The sequence below is a fragment of the Hyperolius riggenbachi genome, chromosome 12 (genome assembly GCF_040937935.1).
Source record: "Hyperolius riggenbachi isolate aHypRig1 chromosome 12, aHypRig1.pri, whole genome shotgun sequence".
NCBI lineage: Eukaryota > Metazoa > Chordata > Amphibia > Anura > Hyperoliidae > Hyperolius > Hyperolius riggenbachi.
Genome location: NC_090657.1, coordinates 161,004,486 through 161,027,143, shown reverse-complemented (window position 1 = coordinate 161,027,143; position 22,658 = coordinate 161,004,486). Strand labels below are relative to the sequence as shown.

Below are 22,658 nucleotides of genomic sequence, written 5' to 3'. Positions count from 1 at the left end.
AAACATTCCATACAGTTCACCTAGCAGAACTAAAGATGTCACCACCAGCGATAACATTCTGAATGTAAATTAGAGAGAGGAATTTTTTACAATGGGCAAACACTGACTAAATAATCTATAAATACATTTTCTAAAAAATAAACAATTTTATTCATTATTTTCACTACAGTTTCTCTTAAATTCCCGAATGGTGAGGGGATGGGGAGGAGCAGATGGTGCCGGAGATCTGTTCTCCCTATTGGATACTAGGGCTTGCCAATGACGCAACCGGCGATTGGTGTGGGGAAAAAGGGCAGCGCAGATAGTGTGCATTTCTCGGCCTCCCCAATGCTGCGAACTTTGCAACGCCAGAGATCGGCACTGGAATGAAGTCTCCTGACAGATGATTATATTATTTAGGTTTTCAGATGTCTTAACTGCCGGACCTCAGGGGGCACTGATTGAATAGGGATAAACTGATTTTTTAGGGGGAGGTTAAAGTGTACCAGAGACGATAAATAAAAGTTTTATACATACCCGGGGCTTCCTCCAGCCCCATGCTCACGAATAGCTCCCACACCACTGTCCTCAGTCTTCTGTATCGCCGCTGCCGGTACCGGGTCCCATAGCTTCGGCCAGTCTGCGCAAGAGAAGTGCGCCCTTTATGTATTTCTCCGGTGGCTGCTGGAGAGATACGTAGAGTGTGCACTTCTCTAGAGCAGATTGGCCTAGATTGGTGGGAGCGATCCGTGCGCATGGGGCTGGAGGAAGAGCCAGGAATGTATAAATCTTTTAATTTTTATCATCTCTGGTTTCCTTTAACTCTGCCTAATTATGTGTATTTGTTTTTGGGAGCCCCGTCTAGTTATATGTATTTTTCAGGGGAAACATTGCCTAATTATGTGTACTTTTGGGAGGGGAAAATGTCACAAAACATTTAAAATGAGAACTCAAGTGTAGCGACCCTCCTCCTTGTATTTTCAAAAAGTGGACAGTGGACAGCACTGTTCTAAAGGTGCGTACACAAATCTGATTTTACGCCAGATTGTCATTCAAACCTGACATTTGAACGACTTGTCATTCAAACAAAAAGTCATTCAGACGTCTTGTACACACAGACGACAAAACGGCTGATATGCTAATGCCAGCTAATTTACATGTCATTTGACTGGTAAATGGACTGGAAAGAACAATGGACCAGAACTAACCACTGATCAAAAGACTTTATGTTTGAATGGCAATTACTTGTACAAATGACTCAGTCATTTGTACACACGTACGGACCTAACTGTCATTTGAACGACAGTTAGTTTAACGAATCCGCCAAGCGGATCGGCCAAAACTGCTGCTATCACACGTCCAACTGTCGTTCATATTCATACGACCGATTTGAACGTCAAGGCGTTCAGAAAAATCCGACGTTGTGTATGTACCTTAATGGTTTAGCACCGGCAAGTTCCATGCTGATATTACCGTCATCGTCATTGAATTAACCCTCTCCCTACTCTATCTCCTAACACCAACCCTCCTATAACTAAGACTAATCCTATATCCCCTAACCCTCCTATAACTTCAGTAGCAAAACACCGGCACCAAAACTACCCTCACCGACACTTGGCTTCATTGTGTCCGTAAGCCGCAGGCAATCTGCTGGACCAAATCTCTGCTGCCCAAACTACCCCTTGGCTACTCTCAAATCAAGTCCCCAATACTGCAGCCAATATGCTGGAGCTGAACCTCCAGTATACAAAACGACACAACCCGTGCTGCCCATCATGTCCCTTTTTAACAGCTGTGCCTCAGTGCTGGCTTGGCAGCACTGGTACTTGCACTTACCTCACCTGTGGTCATTGGGCATTTGAAAATCTTGGAACTGTTACTCCACTGTACATCAACTATAAGACAGCCCCACATAGGCAATACAGTGGCATAGTGGATAGAACACTTGCCTTGCAGTGCTGTGTTCCTATCCAGGGCACTATCTGTACGGAGTTTGTATGCTCTCCCTGTGTTTGCTTGAGTTTCCTCCTGGCACTCTGGTTTTCCCCCACATCCAAAAAACATAGATAGGTTAATTGGCTTCCCCCTAAAAGCGGCCCTAGAATACGATGGCCATACACCGATAGTAGAGATTAGATTGAAAGCCTCCTCTGAGGGATAGTCAGTGACATGATGATATATGCTGTACAGCGCTACGGAAGATGTCAGTGCTGTATAAATACATAACAATAATGGGGTAAGACATTAGACTATGATAGGATTAGATTGTGAGCTCCTCTGAGGACAGTCAGTGACATGACTATGTACTCTGGAAAGTGCTGCAGAAGGTGTCAGTGCTATATAAATCCATCATAATAATAATAATAATATGGTAGGTCATTAGACTAGGACTATGGTAAGATTGTGAGCTACTCTGAGGACAGTTAGTGACAAGACTATTTATACTCTGTACATCGCTGCAGAAGATGTCGGCGTTATATAAGTACTAGGAAAAAAAATCATAACTATAAATGTATGTGGGAAATCAGCTGCCTGGCAACACAAATATCAGGCAAGCTATGACCAAAATGTCTGCTGATTCTGGCATTTTCAGAGCTGCTGGACTCTCCACTAGTGTTGGTGTTTGAATTTGGCATAAGGAATTCGGAAGACCCAAATACGGCTGAACAACACACTTCAGTATCATTTCAGTACCAAAAAAGCAGACAGGGTCTTCCCTCGTATGCCTTTATAGGAGAAAGTATTGGAGCCCCGTGAAATGCTAGCTCCCCTGACTCTGTCCGCTTGTTCGGTGCTGAAGTGTGATGTTTGGGAGTAATTGGGTGTTCCGAATTCATATGCTGAGCATACTCTCCATGCAGTGGCAGCAATACAGCATGCAGAGTTACAACCACTCTGTGACCACCTGACCAGAAAGCCTCCATTTCAGCTAGCGCATTAGCTCTTTGGTGCTATGGTGGTATTGATCACCTCACTATGTGCTTTGAATATTGGTAATCATTATTGTTCCCTTTCCTTTGGTTCCATCTATCTGACAATTTGAAAATCCTTGGTGTTTCAGGTCATGCAGCTGTTATGAATACAGTACTTGAGGAGGGTGGGCAATGTAAAGATTATGTAAAAGACTTATGCAAATGTATGCAGCTTAAAAATTGACCAGTTGAATACCACCTTGGCTTCATTCAACAAGTCTATTTTCATACTGCATACATTTGAATAACAAGGTTGCACAAATCATCTTTAAATAAAATACTTTTCTGTGAAAATGAAAAAAAATCTTACCAGGACTTGTTTCACCGATAAACAGAGTTGGGCTGCGCTTGTGAGACTCACAACTTCCTGATATTTTCAGCATTTTGGTTGCCGAGTTACTTTTCAAGGGCTCATTTTCAGGCCTCTTTGCTGAGTCCCATCCAGGATGTAGTAAGTGACAGATTGCATGCCTTTCTGGACAAAATCATTCCATCCAAAAGCTCAGCCACCAACTTCATATTGTAAGTGTTGTTTACACAAATATGTCCTTTGCAGTGGTTGCCATTCCTCTTCTCTGCAGGCGTGGATGTTCCTTTTAGTCTGCAGCCTCACAGAAGATACCTCTACTCTATATTACACAGGTGTCAAACTCCAGTCCTTGAGGGCCATACCCATGCCAGTGGTGAGGATTGACTGAAATGGAGAAACAGTCAAAGGATCTCCTTTGTTTACTGTCCAGACTTTACATGAAGAGCATTACACATCATCCTATGGATTTTCTGCACACATTGATCTCTTTGTGGCATAAGCAGGGATTTGGGGCTGTGGTGTCTTTGTGGCAAACGTGTCTTTCATTATGAAAATTCAAATCTGTCTCAGCATCTCCAAACACCCATTAGGATGACGTCCAGGGTAAGGTGGGTATCAGCTTGGATTGCCTTTTCCAGAACGTAAATGTTCATGAACCATTCTGTCAGCAATGTTGTTTTTAGCTAAACTGGAGGCGCATGACCAGATGTATAATTATGACCAGATGTAAAAGTTTGCTCCATACTTCTCTTTCCACAAACTTATGCTACAAAGCATGCCTGGGTCATGTGACCGCTACAGAGCCTGCCTGGGTCATGTGACCACTACAAAGCCTGCTTGGGTCATGTGACCTCTACAGAGATTGTACGGATCATGTGACTACTATTAATTGAAGGCACGTGACAAATGACTTGCCTAGTAACTCTTATACAGGGCTAGAGTGACCATGGTGTATTTCTTTTATTCATTCCATCCAAGTAATACCAGATCAGGGGCCAGACTATTACATTTCAGCCTTCAAATGCTGCATCAGAGATATCGTTCATTGTAGTGCCATACCTAAAAAACAAACACAAATACAGAAAATCTGTTATTTTTCCTTACACATCAGCATTAAACACTGTAAGAAGATAACAGCAGAATAATAAACAATCATACAAGCTAACCTAGGACATTCCACCTCCAGCCTTCTGGACAAGCTGTGCCCCTTTCTGAATACAGTCTGAATACACAACACCCTTGGATCAGGGCAATTTTTTCACCATTTTGGCTCCCCAAGTAAGGCATTATTTTCCTGGCCCAGTTTTGTGAATGGCAAGATCATAGCCTACATTATTTTGTTTTGCCGGTGCCAATAAACAAATGGTTGATTATATACAGACATGATATTTCTCAAAATAAGTCTTTAAAATGCATACAGTACATATTATTACCAGACCAGATACCCTTCACTGGCCTAAACTCAATGAACTCACAATATAAACCCATTGCAGGGTGTAAAGACAATTTATAAAGGCATACAGTTTATGTAGAGCCTGGAACAATTGACAATCCTTAGACAGCTTAGCACAAAACATGTTACTTCTTGTAAGTGAATATTTTAATAAGGGTGAATGCCCATGAACTGTGTCTGCACTCACTGCCTCCTACAGTTCTGTGGCCAGCAGCACTGTTGGTCCTAGATGTTTGGCACCTGATGAAAGCACCAAAACGTAGCAACCAACCTTGCCTCCCTATCCTCACAATTTAGAGTGTGTAGGAGCTGTAAGTGTGGAGATACAGTGGCTTGCAAAAGTATTCGGCCCCCTTGAAGTTTTCCACATTTTGTCATATTACTGCCACAAACATGAATCAATTTTATTGGAATTCCACGTGAAAGACCAATACAAAGTGGTGTACACATGAGAAGTGTAACGAAAATCATACATGATTCCAAACATTTTTTACAAATAAATAACTGCAAAGTGGGGTGTGCGTAATTATTCAGCCCCCTTTGGTCTGAGTGCAGTCAGCTGCCCATAGACATTGCCTGATGAGTGCTAATGATTAAATAGAGTGCATCTGTGTGTAATCTAATGTCAGTACAAATACAGCTGCTCTGTGACAGCCTCAGAGGTTGTCTAAGAGAATCTTGGGAGCAACAACACCGTGAATTCCAAAGAACACACAAGACAGGTCAGGGATCAAGTTATTGAGAAATTTAAAGCAGGCTTAGGCTACAAAAAGATTTCCAAAGCCTTGAACATCCCACGGAGCACTGTTCAAGCGATCATTGAGAAATGGAAAGAGTATGGCACAACCGTAAACCTACCAAGACAAGGCCGTCCACCTAAACTCACAGGCTGAACAAGGAGAGCGCTAATCAGAAATGTAGCCCATTTTGCAGTTATTTATTTGTAAAAAATGTTTGGAATCATGTATGATTTTTGTTCCACTTCTCACGTGTACACCACTTTGTAATGGTCTTTCATGTGGAATACCAATAAAATTGATTCATGTTTGTGGCAGTAATGTGACAAATGTGGAAAACTTCAAGGGGGCCGAATACTTTTGAAAGCCACTGTATCAAACCTTTAATATCAGCATATGCAAGTCAGGAATGAGCTGCATGTGATGTTAATACCCACAAGGTTGTGCATCAAAAGGCTGAATTTTAATTAGGACTACGGTGAGTGGGAGGCATTTCACCTTTTCTGCTGGATTTCCATTGGCTTCAGTACTTTTTTCCTTAGTTTTTTTCCTATAGTTTTGATGATAAAATATAAGTAATTACCAAAATTTTAATGAAATCAAATAAAGTTTGTCAGAATAATGGAAGGAGAAGATCAAAGGATCCTTGAAAATAAACACAGGAGCCTTGTATAGTATAGTAAGGCAGAAAATCGAGGAGAGCAGTTTAAAGAAAACCTGAACTGAAATTTAAAAGTCAAAATAAACATACACAAGTCATACTTACCTCCCATGTAGTCTACTCCTCAATCTCTTTCTCATCTCCCGCGTCCCGTTTGTCCACTGTGATCAAGGGAATTCTCCGTCCTCCATTTTGAAAATGGACATTACCCCAAAACAGCTTTCTGGTGAGCACACTGTTAAACTGTAACATTGCCCACTTGAGCTATAGGGAAACGTGGACATTACCTGGCACATCAGTTGTCCTCTCAGCTATAACTGACAGCAACAGATATATTTCAGTTCTGACAAAATGTCGTCAGAACTGGAAGGGATCATTGTCAGAAGGTGAGAGAAACTGATGGCAAGGTAACTATGTAATGTTCATTTGAAGTTACCACATGTGTTTATTTTAAATAATTTTTCTCAGTTCAGGTTCCCTTTAAATAAGAAAATTAAATAAACCTACGATGCTGTGAACTGCAGCCACCTTCAGCGCATGTGGATACCGCTTGTTTCCACTTGGGGGCATTATCTTCTTTCTGGACTTTGTCGTTCTCAGAAAAAAATTGTACTAAGGGGAAGTACACCCTCACTAGGAAGTTGCAGGGGTGAGTACAATTGGTTGGAGGTGCCCAATGGTATATAAAATAATTAAAACCAGTTTACAATAAAAGGTAACTGTTGGTTTATCTCAGAGAGTACTAATAATAAAACTAGTAAAAAAAGCCCGCCTATTAAAAAATGGGCGCTAGGCTACAAGCGCTCCCCTCCCCCCCCCCCCCCCTCGCAACGCAGGCACAGATGCCTCCCGCTCGCCCGTCCTCCACCGCTGTCTGCGATATATGCACACAGGGAGATGTTGCTTGCTTGGCAGTTGGAAAAAGCTGTTATTTCCCACAATGCAATAAGGTTTAGGCAGGGAACACACTTGACTGTTTTCGTGCGCGTTTTCTGCAGAAAAACTGAGAACTCTTGTTAATCAATGGGCTAGTACACACTTAATATGTTGTTCGCGTGCAGAAAAAAAACTGACATTCTGCATCCTGATTCTGCACATTTTGTCAGTTTACTCTATCAACTACATCAGCTGCTGTGAAAAAACGTGCGCGTTTTCCTGCATAGAAACACACTTCGTGTGCAGAAAAAGTATGCAGGAAAACGCGCGCAGAAAACTAAAAGACAAGTGTGTTCCCTGCCTAACAGACAGCAAACTGTCAAGCCTGGAAGCAGGGACACACACACACACACACAGGGACAGGATGCAGACACACAGGGGTTTTATTATATAGGATAGATAGAGGCTATAATGACAGGCTCTGTGGGGTTGGGGGTCGCAGGGTTATATACATCACCTGCCCTGAAGTCTTCGGACAGAGAGAGCCGCTCTGCTCCCCTCCTCGGTAATGCGGTGGCGGCCATGTTTCTGAAGACTGACAAAGGTTTCTGGAAACCTCCATCTGCGTGGCATTTACAAAAAAAATAATTCCCAGGGCCCATCCTGGAAGGGAGGAGGAGCGGTCATCTACCTGGATGGATGAAGTCATCCTCAATCATGCAGAGCCGGTCATTGCAGGCTCTGTCTATTACACTTTAGGTACTCTAAGTAGTCCAGTAATAGTTTTGATTATAAAATTAAAAGCAAAAGTCCAGAGGTTTGTTAGCACTTCAATTCTTGCTGTTCAATGACTTATTCTAATTTAAAATTAGTGAGCTAACCACCCTCTGGACTTTTGCTTATGAAATTAGGTGTCGCTTCGTACCCAGGTTATGCACCCAACTTATTATCATTGACTTATATAGTGCCAGCTTCTTTCGTATGGTAAGGTGAGACACTCAAAATACCCTTAATTTCACTGATTAAAAAATTAAGTTTTTACTGCCCAAAGGACGACGCATATCGTAGATTTTAAACCCATTTCTACAGGCCAATACAGTGCTTTGTGGACATATTTATTGTAGAAGCCTGATGAAGAGCTGTTAGCTCGAAAAGTGTCATTGGCTATTAAAATATATTACAGGCCACATGGTGGCGTAGCGTATAGCACGCTCACCCTGCAGCGATGGATCCCCGATTCGTATCACAACCAGGGCAACTTCTGCATGGAGTTTGTATGTTCTCCCTGGGCATGTGGGTTTGCTCCAGGCACTCCGGTTTCCTCTCACATCCCAAAAACATTAAGATACGTTAATTGTCTTCCCCCTAAACTGGCCCTACACTACGATACATACACTACACGATACATACATAAACATAAGACTATGGTAGGGACTAGATTGTGAGCCCCTCTGAGGGACAGTTAGCGACAAGACAATATACTCTGTGCAGTGCTGCAGAAGATGTCAGTGCTATATACTGTAAATACTAAATAATAATAATAATGTTACTCCAACCCATTGCATTATATGTGATTTGCAGGAAGATATAATGTTATGACTTGGAGTAAAAAAAAAAAAAAAAAATCAAGTTTCATATAAGTGTTTGCATGAAGATTTATGTTTCATCCATATACACAATATACGTATTTTTGCATTTACAATTACAGCATCTTTTTGCCTTCAAGATACTTTTTTGTGGCTTCTGGACTATATTATCCTTCTAAGTTAATGAAACTCTGAGGTGGGGGCAGTGGGCCACCCTGTAAGGATATTACTTGACTGCAATTTTTTCACAAAGTTTCTCCCAAATATCGTTACTCTTGGAATATCCATGATCATCCATGCAGTAATAACTTTTTTTAAAGATTAAAAAAAAAAACTCAAATGCAAAAAAAGGTAAATAATATCAAAAACAGTGAAGCATCATTTTTTTTTTGCAATAAATTGTTCTCTTTTTGAGTGCAGCTAAACCTAAACTGGTGGTCTATTTTTTCAAAATCAGGATTGTGCCTGGGAACACACTAGGCAGAAACACTAGGGTTGCGGAAAACACAGAAAATGCACCTAATGCAAGTCAATGGGCCACATGAAAAAACGCATATGTTTGCGTTCTGCAATGTGCATTCTTAAAAAACTGCAAAAATGCACATAATGAAAGTCAATAGTGGCGCAGAGGTATTGCGTTTTAGTGCGTTTTGTATGCGTTTTTATATGCTTTAAAAAAAAAGTTTGATGATGTATTTCCGCTTCCTGTGGACTTTCTAGTGATTTGCATAAAACACAATTAATAAACGCATACAAAACGTATGTGTATTTAACCACTTGAGGACCACAGTGTTAAACCCCTCTAAAGACCAGCCTGTTTTTTCCCTAATTGGCCAGTGCAGCTTTTAGGCCAAGCTGCAGGGCTGCACAATACAGCACACGAGTGATTCCCCCCCCCCCCCCCCCATTTCCCCCCCACCAACAGAGCTCTCTGTTGGTGGGGTCTGATCGCTCCAAAGTTGTTTATTTTTTTTAATATAAATATTTATTTCATTTGTTTTTGAATAAAAACTGCCTTTTTTTATTATATTTCCCCTGCTCCCTCCCTCCCTCCCCCCGACAGCCAATCAGCCTATGACTGCCGATCACTGCCAAGCCTATGGAGGGGACAGCCGTGTCACACGGCTGTCCCCAGTACAGCGCTGCTGCCGATCGTAGCGCTGTACATGTAATTAGATGGCGGTTGCCGCTCGGAGACTGAAGGTGGGGCGGAGCTCCCCCCCCCCCGCGAGAAGGAGATGCGCTCGCACCCTGCGTGCGATCTCCTTCAGTAGACGGCTTCAGGACCTGACGCCAATTGGCGTTAGGCGGTCCTGGGGCTGCCGGCGCGTCCACGCCCATTGGCGTGGGGCAGTCTTTAAGTAGTTAAACGCATTAAAACACACACACAAAGCAAAATAAACAAATGTGCAGGAAAAAAGCGCAAACGCACAGAAAACGCACGACAAACGCACTACAAACACATATGCATCAAAATGTGACCTTTCACGCACTGCCTAGTGTGTTCCCAACCTGAAACTGCCAACCTGGACTGTTTTTGTTAAAAATGATCAGGCATTGGGTGATAAATGCTGCAGACCTTGTCTGGGTAATACTGAAAAAAATACAGGGAGTTGATGTGGTGCTTCAACCTTTTTAACCCAAAATCATCATGTTTAAATATAGCACAAGTACTATTTCTAAACATCATTATTCATAATAACCAACTATTGCTAGTGTGTCAGCACTGACTGTATTTCTATAACAACAAAAGGGTTTATGTGGAAATTCAGTCAGCAGAAAGGAGGAAATACCATCAGTCCTTTTATGCCAGAACACCTAGAAACTGAGTAGGAAAATAACAAGCCAATCACAGCGCAGCGCAGCACTACTGCGTAGCTGTATTATGCAGCAGACAAACAGTGACTATGCTTTGTAGACTAGTTTTGGATTAATTTAAAGCACCACTATCACAAAAATCTGTAAAATTTAAAATACATACATATACATTTCAGGATGAAATGTACTATTACTGATTTTTTTCCCATATTGCCGTCACAGTAGGTAGTGAAAATCTGACAGGTTTTGGACTAGTCCATCTCTTTATGGGGGATTCTTAGCTTTTTTTTTTTTTTTTTTTTTTTTTTTACAAAAGCAGGGGGTCACACTATGGCATACAAAAAATGCATGCAGAATTGCATATAATAATAGTCTATGGTACGTGTGCATTTTCTGAAGGTATATGCGAAAAAAAGTTGCAACCTGCACTACTTCCCCACACAACGCATGCGATTTTACATTGAAATAAAAAAAAAACTCAAGTTAAAACACTTTGCGGGGAATCCTTTGCGATTCACGCACATGCACGTGTGATCCCTACCTGACTGTTGCTCAGTCCAGCTGCCATAAATAGTGTGCAAATGAGTAGAGAGACTGACTTTCCACTGAGGTTTTTTTTTTATAAAGAATAATTTTAATACTGAGAGTCTAACATGAGGAGATGGGCTAGTCTAAAATGTGTCAGATCTGTCAGCTTTTACTACTTAGTGTAAGAGCCAGCAACATTGGAAAAAAAGTCATTCATAGTGCATTTCACTCTGGGAAAAAAATGTACATTTTTATGTATGCATTTCTAATTTTACTTTCATGATTGTGCCTATTCACCAAATCACAAATCTTTCACCAACTAAGACTATATGGCCCGGTGCACACCAAAAACCGCTAGCAGATCCGCAAAATGGTAGCAGATTTTGAAACGCTTTTTGTTATTTTTCTGTAGCGTTTCAGCTAGCGTTTTGCGGTTTTGTGTAGCGGTTTTGGTTTAGTAGATTTCATGTATTGTTACAGTAAAGCTGTTACTGAACAGCTACTGTAACAAAAAACGCCTGGCAAACCGCTCTGAAGTGCCGTTTTTCAGAGCGGTTTGCGTTTTTCCTATACTTAACATTGAGGCAGAAATGCCTCCGCAATCCAAATTCAGCAGCAGCCCGGGAGTATGCGTTTCTGCAAAACGCCTCCCGCTCTGGTGCGCACCAGTCCATTGAAATACATTACCCAAGCGGATCCGCACCCGCAAGCGGATCGCAAACCGCAGCCGAACCGCTCTGGTGCTCTGGTGGGGCGCTTGGCCCATTGATTGACACAGCAGTGTGTATCTCCAACTTTGATTGCCTGAGGAAGCGGGCGGTAGACCCGTGAAACGCGTTGCATACTTGGAGAGCTTATAATAAATGTTATTGTCTCTTTATAACGACTCATTGACTGGTCATTATATACCTGAGGTCCACCTACCCCCCTACTTTTCAACAGTTTTTAACTATTTTATTCTAATTTAGCGCCTCTGTTTTCACCAATTATCTACACACATATATATATATATATATATATATATATATATATATATATATAAAATCACAGCAGAAAGCAGAGACCACCAAAAGAAAAGCTCTATTAGTGGGAAAAAATGGATGTAAAATTAATTTGGGTGGTAAGTTGTAAGACCGAGCAATAAACTGTTAAAGCTGTGAAGCTGTAAAGCTGGGAAGTGCTGAATTGTAAAAAATGGCCTGGCCACTAGGGGGTTATAAACCTGTGGTCCTGCAGAGGTTAAAAGGAAATAAATATGCCAGCCTCCATAGACCTCTCATTTCAAGTTCCCCCGAAGGCTGTATTCACAGTGGGGGTTGCGTTCTCCCTGTAAAAGCACATTATCTGCACGTTGCAACACATTGCAGTGAAGCATACAATTAAAAATATCATTCATTGCCACTATGAACATGCACGTTATGCAGTTACGCACTGCATGCATTAGACCGCACCCTCCATACTGTGAGCATCGCATTGCAGTGAAACGTCCCGCGTTACAATGCCACCGTTACGCCTCACCACAATGCCCCACTATGAACGTAGCCTACAGCTACATCTTTTATGAAATGAGTATTCTAAAAAATTTGGACAAATCCATATACTGCAGTATGATGCAGCTTTGCATTCGGATGCCCACATTTTAACAAAAGAAGAGCAATGATGATGGTTCTTTATATCCAAGTTGAAATGCATAAAATAACAGAAGTGATTCTCTCTAAGATTCCATTAAGGTTGGTATCTTGTAGTATTTTCTCACAGATATGTATATCTCCACACTGTTTAGACTACATTTCGCATTTAAAAGGAACCCAAGGTGTGAGACCTATGGAGGCCGCTATATTTAGTTTTAACCACTAGGCGACCGCGACACACCGATGGCGATGGGCGTGCATGCGGCGCCAGCCCCAGGACCGCCTAATTCCGATCGGCGTAAAGTCCTTGGGGGCGTGGTTTGCAGGAGATCCGCTTGGATGACGGAGCTCCGCTCCGCCTTCAGTCTCCTGTTAGACAGCGAGTCCCTCTGGGCGACAGGGAAGCGATCCGCTGTCATAGGCTAAAGCTTATGACAGCTGATTGCGCTGATTGGCTGGCGGGGGGAGAAAGGGAGGGCTATATAAATAAAAAAAAATAAAAATAGTAAAATTTATTATGAAAATAAAGATTTATATATTTGTAAAAATAAAAATAAACAATGGGGGAGCAATTACAGCCCACCAACAGATAGCTCTGTTGGTGGGCAGAAAGGGGGGAGGGGGGATCACTTGTGTGCTGAGTTGTGCGGCCCTGCAGCGAGGCCTTAAAGCTGCAGTGGCCCAATTTGTGAAAAATGGCCTGGTCTTTAGGGGGATTTAAAGAGAATCTGTATTGTAAAAATCGCTCAAAAGTAAACATACCAGTGCGCTAGGGGACATCTCCTATTCCCCTCTGTCACAATTTCGCCGCTCCTCGCCGCATTAAAAGTGGTTAAAAACAGTTTTAAAAAGTTTGTTTATAAACAAACAAAATGGCCACCAAAACAGGAAGTAGGTTGATGTACAGTATGTCCACACATAGAAAATACATCCATACACAAGCAGGCTGTATACACCCTTCCTTTTTAATCTCAAGAGATCATTTGTGTGTTTCTTCCCCCCTGCAGTTCTCATGCACTGAAGTTTCAGGCTGCTTGTTTTTCTCCTGCAAACAGCTTTGCCCTTGTCTGTAATTCCTCAGTATGTGAAAGCCCAGCCAGCTCAGAGGACGATTTATCCAGCTTGTAAAAGAGAAGAGAGAAGCTGCTCTAATCCTAAATAACACACAGGCAGTGTGCATAGAGGGGCCTGGAAGGGGGAGTTCATAGCAGAACCACAACACTGAAGAACTTGGCAGCCTTCCAGACAGACCGACAAGTCTGACAGGGGAAAGATACATTGATTTATTACAGAGACAGTGATAGTAGAAAGTGCTGCAGTTAGCCAGAGCACATTAGAATAGCTTTTTGAACTTGTAGGATGATGAAAAACAGAATGCAATTTTTGTTACGGAGTCTCTTTAAGCCTGTGGTCCTCAAGAGGTTAAACATTAGCAATTACTTGGCTGTCTTGCTGATCTTTCTGGTGAGTAGGGTCTGAATCATTCACCTGAAACAAGTTAATCTTGTCAGATTTGTCATACACATCTGATCTGCATGCTTGTTCAGGGTCTATGGCTTAAAGTATTAGAGGCATAGGGTCAGCAGGACAGCCAGGCAATGTGCATTGATTAAAAGAAAATAAACATGTCAGCCTCCATATCCTTCTCACCTCGGGTTCACTTTAAACTTTGTGGAAACAAGCACCATTTGCATTGTGTTCATGCACAGTTGTCTACAAACATACATGGCCAGAAAACTAGATTGAATAGAAAAACGAGCAGGCTTTTGGTGGAAGGCAAGTTAGGCAACCAGCTGTCAGTTTTCTCGATGCACAGTAAAAATACATATGGTGTGACCTACAGTTGAACATGGGCACCACGTTCCATAGAGGTAAGTAAATCAAAGGAAAACACTGTATTATGCATGAGGCCTGGAACCCACTGAAAACCGCAAACGCAAAACGCAACCGCTAGCGTTTTGTCTGAGCGGTTTGCAAGCGGATTCATGCGTGTTTTTGGTCGTGTTTTGCAACATTGTATTTTTTTCCCCAGCGGGTGCCTAGCGTTTTGCGTTTTTATCCTGATTGGTCCTGTGAATTATTTTTCATTTTGTTACAGTGTGCTGAACCGCAAAACGCTAGCAAAACCGCTCAGTTTAGGTTTTGCTGAGCATTTCCGCTAGCGGTTCAATACTTTACATTGAAGCGCTAACGCTCCCAAAATGCTGCACGTCCTGCGTTTGCGTTTCTGAGAAACGCAAACGCTCCTGTGGAAGTTGCCCCATCCATTAACATTAGCCCAGCGTTTTGGCAAACTGCTAGCGTATCGCAGTGCTGCCAAAACGCTGCCAAAAGCGCTCCTGTGGGTTCCAGCCCTAAAGGTGTGAAGGGAGCCTCACTCATGTTCTGTTGTGCCAGATGTCTACAGAAACATCTATGCATTTTGACAGAGAGTAGACAGAAAGTTTAGCTAGATGGTTCTGTTGCACGGCGAGGCTGGTAGAAGGGCTAACATACTAGCAACATAATGTCTCGATTCCACTTGTGCGCGGCATGCGTCTTGCGAGACGCGATGCAGGCACAGCTGCTCGCGTCTTGCAGCCGAATCCCTCTAGCCGCACTATGCGCGACTATGGGTTTTGGACAGTGACGCGTGCAATTATGCTGCAGGGCCTCAGATTTTTCCTCGGCAACGAATTTGGATGCTCTGCATAGACTTCTATAGGCTGCTAACTTCTATCCGAATTTGTGGCTGCGGAATCGGCCCGTTTTCGCAGAAGTGGAAACTTAGCCTAAAGGTGGCCACACACCATACAATAAAATTATCCGATTTTCCAGCAATTCGATAAAAACGATCGTATCTCCCGAAAATATAATATATAATAATATATAATATAGCTAGAAAAATACGATCGGATTTACCGTTTTTTTCTATTTAAATTGATCCGGAATGCCAGATATTTCTCTTCAATTTTTTTAAAGATTGTATGGTGTGTGTTAGATTGTCAATTTATTAATATACACACCCTAGCAATTTTGTCAGAGTTTCCAATCATTTTTATCATAATTGGGGAATGATTGAACATACGTGTGTGGTACATTGGTCATATTTTTGAAATGTTACAATCAGTCAGAAAAATTGAGTGCAATTCTTAAATTGAACAGATATTTAAAATATTGTATGGTGTGTGGCCACCTTAAGACTGGACAGCTGCCTACTTTTGGCCACTAAATCTGTAATTGCTGGCAAATGTCTGAAATCCCAAGAAATACAGTACTTTCTGAAATTAAGCCCAAGGTAGGAATAAACAGATCAGCTAAACAATTGTTTCTATCCTCCTACTCCTAAAAATTACTATTTGTATATGTCTTACGGTTTTATTTTATGCTAAAAACCATAAAGAGTAGATTTAATGTTTTATTGTCTCTGGACAATGGCACAGTCTTTCAAGTATCCACAAGCCAAAATCTATGAACTGTTGACCATTTTTTTTATCTATCCCCCGCATTCAGACGCTGTTCTTTTCAAGGCAAGAGTTTTATGGTAGTTATTGCTTATAGTCCAACTAGGTCCTGACCGGTGAGAAGCTGTCACTTGCATACATGATGTTTAAATCTTTCAGGCAGAAAACAAAAGAAAAGGAACACAGCCTAGTTATTTGTAGGCGTGGCATTGTACATACACATGTCTATCATCATGTCACATGTCACCTCGGGTACACGCAGTTTCATTAACAAAGTGTTTACAAGGTTACAGTTTGCCTAATGCCTGACACACAATGAGAATTTCTGGCAGATTTACTGCCAGATTGATTATTTCCAATCTGATTTCAGATCCATTTTCCGAAAAATTTTAAATAGAAGTGAACGTAAAATCGGAAATCAGATCGGACACGTTGGAAATAATTGATCTGGCAGTAAATCTGCCAGAAAATGTCATTATGTGTACCAGGCATTTCAGTTGGAGTGCAATTTACTTTCTCATTTTCTTAAAGGGGTTCTGTGGGGGTTCCTGAGGAGATAAACTGCCACTTACCTGGGGCTTCTATCAGCCCCGTGCAGCGGTAATGTCCCACGTCGTCCTGCTCCCATCTGCCGGTCCCCGCAGCCGGCACCGGGCTATTATTCGTCTGTCACACCGACGAATAATGCGCGTTGCCGTGCCTCCGCTCGCGTCATCTGAGGCTTACTGCGCAGGCGCAGTACAACGGAGCCTTGTACTGTGCTTGCGCAGTAAGCTTCCGATGACGCAGGCGGAAGCGAGCGGGTGCGCGGCCACTGTAGCGCAGCCGCAGTTGGATCCCATGCCGCTTAGACCGGGGCCGGCGGCGGAGAACGGCAGATGGGAGGAGGACGTCGTGGGACATTACCGCTGCACGGGGCTGATAGAAGCCCAAGGTAAGTGTCTGTTTTTCTCCTCAGAAACCCCTAACAGAACCCCTTTAAAGCGGACCTGAACTCAGAACGTCCTCTCTGCTCTAAAAGATATGCAACAGCATAATAACCTTTAAACATTTCTTTGAATAACTGATACAAATTCGGCAATAAATCTGCAGGGTTTCTACTTCCTGCTTTCATGGAAGCAGACATTGTTAACATCCTGTGTTTACAAATTAGCTGCTCTGCCAAGGCAGCCAGCTGACAGCTGAGAAAACAAATTACAGTTTTGATTAGTCACAGATGAGGAGGAATGAGGCCTCGTTCACATCTAAAATCGTATTCGCAAACGCAAGCGTTTTCCCCTCCCGGCTCTCCACTGCATGCTGCGTTTTTGGTAAAAGTGCTTTTCCAAGCGCTTTTCCAGAGCAGTTTTTAAATTCACTCCCTGACGTAAGTTAGGAAGTGAACTCTTTGACCATATGATTGAAAATAATAAATACAATGTATTTATTCTTAAAAACGGCGAACGCAATCGCTGCACAAAGCGATTTTGTGAGCGTTTGTGTTTTTTCCTATTCCTTCCATTGAGGCAAAATCGCCTCAAAAATAGTACAGGCACCGCTTTGCTGAGCAGATCAGAAACAAACCGCTCAGATGTGAACTCTCTCATAGGGAATCATTGCACAAGCGTTTTTAGGGTGATTTTGAAAATCGCCTGTGCTTGCCACTTAGTAAGTGTAAACGAGCCCTTAGACAGGCTAAACTCTCTAAATACATACAAGGTGCATTCTATATGGTTTTCTTCTGTCCTGTGCAAGAGTTCAGGTCCACTTTAAAGGGAAATACGAGGGGACAATTATATTATACCATCAGTGTTATTTTTTAATGTGAGGTTGATTTTTTTTCACAATTTTAAAGGACAACTGAAGTGAGAAATACAGTATATGGAGGCTGCCATATTTATTTCCTTTTATTCAATACCAGTTGCCTGGCAGTCCTGCTGATCTATTAGGATGCAGTAGTGTCTGAATAACACCAGAAACAAGCATAAAGCTAATCTTTCAGATCTGACAATAATGTCAGAAACACCTGGTCTGCTGCATGCTTGTTCAGTGGCTGTGGCTAAAAGTATTAGAGGCAGAGGATTAGCAGGATAGCCAGGCAACTGGTATTGCTTAAAAGGAAATAAATATGGTAGCCTCCATATACCTCTCACATATCCCTCTTACTGCAGTTGCCCTTTAAGTTCAAAATGACTCTCTACCTCCACTAAAGTGGAACAGTCTCATGAAGATGGTTTTAGATTTGTCACCAACTCGGAGGTAAACACAGGGGAGAAGAATTCCCTGTTTAAAACGAGCGCCAGGGGCATTCCTATAGTTTCCTGAGCTGCCACTGGGCAGCTCTCTCCCCCGGGCTGCGCCTCCTGCTGCTCCCCCGGCTCCCTGCACGCTATGAGAGAACACAGTCTCTCAGTGCAGCGTCGTGACCTAGGGGTCAGGCAAGTAAAAGAAGGGCCTTTGCGGTGCACGGGAGTGGCGGGGAGCAGCGTCTTTTGCGACTACCTGATCCGCTCAGCCCTGCGGATCAGGTAGCCTAGTTTTTGTTTTTTTTTCCGTTTTTGAGCCCACCTAGGGCTCTCCTTAAAGAGCAACTCGACAGCTTCAAAATCTGGGAAAATCGACTCCTTTCACAACAGGCTTTCCTCAGGGAAACAGTTAATTTGGAAGCCGGTGATCAGCTATTAAAATGGGGATCGGATACACTGCAATGTAAATTGTGGCTGCAGGGGCGACCAGTAACGTCAGCAAGCGATCTGCACTACTTATACTTAGCCTTTAGCGATTGGCTGTGGTAGCGAGTGATTAATGCGCCGGAGATTGTTTTTATCAATCAGCCGTGGGTGATCGGCTGCGGACATATCGGCAATGGGCGATCAGCTATACTATAGCCTAATGCCAAGGTGTGGATAGAGTTAGGAGTGGGGGGTGTGGATAGTGTTAGGCGTGGGGGTGTGGATAGTGTTAGGAGTGGGTGGTGTGGATAGTGTTAGAAGTGTGGGATGATGGTAGTGTTTGGAGTAGTGAGTGAGTGTAGTGTAAGGACTGAGGGGTAAGGGTAGTGTTTGGCCTAGATAGGGCAGGGCTAGTGTGAGAATAGGGTTATACAGTAGTGGAAGATAGCAGACTATTAATACAATTATCGGTGGTTACTGTCTCAGTCAGCAGTTGCAGTGGTGTCGCCTTTCCACCTGTCAGTAAAGCAAGGTCACAGTCTCCACCTGTCAGCAGTCCAGCAGAGAGCGCCACCTTCTCTTGCTTCTTAGATCAAACTGAGCTGCCGGGATCTCCATAGGTTCACTGAAAATTACAGGTCTGATGTAAAAAGCAGAGTTTCTATAAGCACGCAGAGAATTCTTGTTCGGCATCTTGAAGAAAATGAGGCCGATGTGCTGGAACAACAAAGTGCTGTAAGTATATGCCAGATCCCATGGAAACAAGGCAATTCTGTCCTCCAAAACCACTTCCAGAAGACTCTCCGCATCAGGCAGGAAATTGAAGCTTACGCCGGTATCAGCGGAGGACAGATGAACACCCTGCAGCTTTATAAATCAAATCTAGTCACTGCCAAAATGTTCTCCACGTGTTATTTTCCTTGTGTGATCCAATAAAGAGTTCTGCTAGGCATCCTCTGTGCATTTACATTGCCGTTCTGGAGCTAATTGCTGTGGGTCTGCTTTATAAACTCTGGGAGATAACGCTGGTCTGCACCGTCACACACACGGCTGCTTACCTACAGAGCCGCTCCTAACACAGCTGCTAGAAGAAATGTATGCAGTATGAAGGGGCCACATAATGTACCCAAACCACAAGAGAACACACAATATTTTAGTACAGTACATGGAAAAGAAATGCAAAGAGCTTTTAAAAAAAAAGCAGTGTCACAGGAGCCCTAGTGGTCAGACCACAAATTGCCTTCCAACCGGTTTCAGCACACAGACCATGCAAGCTTTGGTCGCAATCTTTGCGCCGCAACAGACAGAAATTTGGGCAGCAGCCCGACCAGAAGGGAGCCTGTGAGGTACGGTAATTACAACTTTACACACTATTTCAGGGTATAACTGCCACCACCTCTGTTTTCTGAGACAGAGGAACTCACTAACTGGTTATTTCTCGACCTGCAAATAAAAACGGTTGACACACTATATTCTGTTCGGCTAATAACAACAATAGTAGCGTCTTTTCAGAAGTCTGAGTTCAGTTCCTGTGTATGCTGAATAATAGGGTAGCGGAACAGTGAATGACTTTGATAAAGTCTTTTATTCACGGGCAATATAAATAATTAATACATACAGACAATTATTAAAATCAACAATTATTAAAACAGTAATAGCTAGTGTGAAAAATAAGAGAAAGGGAGAAAAAATACTTAGTTCCTGGAAAGATGTCCTTTTTGTGGGAAGAATCATAAAGTCCTTGGTAAAATCCTTTGTTTCAGATCAAAGTTCAGAGTTCAGCAAGATGGCCGCCAACCATGTGTCCTCTGGCTGGCAGCAGACCGTTCTCATATAGATGGAATGTGGAGGACTGAGGGGAGAGCCCCTCACAGATTCTTTTGATGAAGCTGGTTTGGGGGTGTGGCAGTGCCAGCCCCCTCTGAGTTACCAACCAATGACAGTTCATTTCCTCTGAGAGATTTTAGGTTTCAAACTTATAAACTGCCGTAACTCACAAACGATACAAGTCATATTTAGGGGGATAACAGATTCATACTTGTCGGAAAATATAGATTAATATGACATCAGACATGGCTAGTACAGCGGACCCAGTTCTTGAGAAGGGTCATACCTCAATAACTGGACGGGGTATCACAATGAATTTCATATCAGCACGATGGCCAGATTTTACCGAATAAGACTATATGAATTTCATAGCTATGCGATGTATGGTTGCCATAGAATCGACAAGAAACCATACCTCATATGCATTCAGATGGCCCGTGATCGGTGCCGGATAGTCTGGAGTGAAAGCAGGTTTTGAATAGCCCCCTGCTGGGATTAGCTTCCTTGCTCTCCCTGTTATGAAAGGCTCACCAAATGGAGGTAATTGAGAATAAACATCCTCCTGGACACAGGCCTGGCCCAGGCTAATTAACACATCAAAAGACATCCTGCACCTAAGTTAGGCAGAGGAGAAAAAAAACTTGTATTTTAAAAAACCAGGACTGTCAGTTCTGCTTGCTGCAATGACTGGCAAATCCGACCAAGACATCGGAAAGTCGATGGCGAATCTGCCAGATTCCTTCCGGCTGTTCCGTGACAGCTGGGAGGAAGAGAAACTCCAGGTTGCTACAGGTAGCCCCTACACAACAAATCCAGATTCTATTGATCTGAAGCGCAATCGATGCAGAGACTCGATTGCGACCGCTTTTTCTTCACGGGCGGTTCCAGGACGCGTCTGCGGCCCCACAACCGTCCGTCACAGCCCCCCCTCTTGTCGGCGGCTTAGGCACACACCTGCAAGATGTGTGGCGGCGCCACTAACCTGGCTGACGGGTCTCGGGTTGCCGGTCCGGCGGGAAAACCCATTGGAGCCTGCGGCTCGGTTCCCCTGGACCAGTCACGGTCCGCTACCCTCAGGCTTGACCCAACATGGACCGTTCCGGACAGGGCGTTTGCGCCACTGCGTTCGGATGGGGAGTCTGCCAGGACTGCTGTCAACGGGCAGTAGGTTGGTTAAGTCAACAGCCAGCCCACGAAGGGTTTCCCTGCTAAGTGGCTGTGGACCTAAGGGAACCCCGCGGGAATCCCTGGACCTTCCCAGCTCCTGACAGACGGCACATGCTTTGCAGTAGTCTGCTACATCCCTGTTCATCCTGGGCCAATAAAAATGTCTCCGAATACAGGCAAGTGTCTTGCGCACACCAGAGTGTACTGTCAGGGAATTATGTGCGGATTTCAGCACAGGTCCCCTGAACGCACTCCGGACCACAAGCCATTTGGTCTTCGCCTGCGGCTTACCTGTAGGGGGTTGTACAGACTCGCTGTACAGTCTCCCACCTTCCCAGTACACCTTGAAAGCGGCCCCGTCTGCGAGGGTCTCTGAGGCTTGCTGCCTGAGGGCATTCAGGCTTGGGTCGCTTTGTAGTGCTGCTGTGAGGACACTGTCAGTTTCAGCCTACTTGCTCATGTCACACGAGGCCAGCGGCTGAAAGGTCTCATCCCTGCGGTCAGAGGAGGGGGAGGAGGCCGGAACCCCCTCCACTGTTCTGAGCTCGGGTTCTGAGCAGTACAGCTGCGTGGTACTGCTAGCACAGGTATACTTTCAGAATGGCACAGACTGGCAATACTCAAATCATCGTTGCATGCATCAATGACAGTGACAGGCATAGACACATTTTCATCACAGACCGTTTGTACATTAAACACAGGTACAGTTACATCTTCATCACAACAGACAGTTTGTACATCAAACTCAGGTGCCTTTGAAGCAGGCACTATTGAACCGGGTACCCTTGAACTGGGCACATTTAACCCACCTCCCCCTGGTGCTCCCCCAAGTGTATAAAGTACCTGGTGGTGGGTGGAGAGTCTGTCTCCTTCAGTGATCGACAAGGCGGTCGTGGCAGGTTCGTAGTAGGACACAAGTTTGCCCAAATCAGTCCCCAGCAACACAGGGACTGGGAGATCCTTCACAACCCCAACAACCCTTTCTTGGACTCCTACTCCCCAGTCGAGCTTCACTCTCG

At 43.5% G+C, this 22,658-nt stretch overlaps 1 protein-coding gene across 37 annotated transcripts in view; it reads right to left on the bottom strand.

Annotated features, from left to right (window-relative positions):
* Window positions 1-22,658, bottom strand: part of GATA5 (GATA binding protein 5) — a 2,064,317-nt gene that overhangs the window by 737,614 nt on the left and 1,304,045 nt on the right. For all 37 annotated transcript variants that reach the window (XR_011025213.1, XR_011025214.1, XR_011025210.1 and 34 more), the window contains one exon: window positions 3,262-4,320. The gene's annotated coding sequence lies outside the window, so the exon portion shown is untranslated. The remainder of the gene's footprint in view (window positions 1-3,261; window positions 4,321-22,658) is intronic.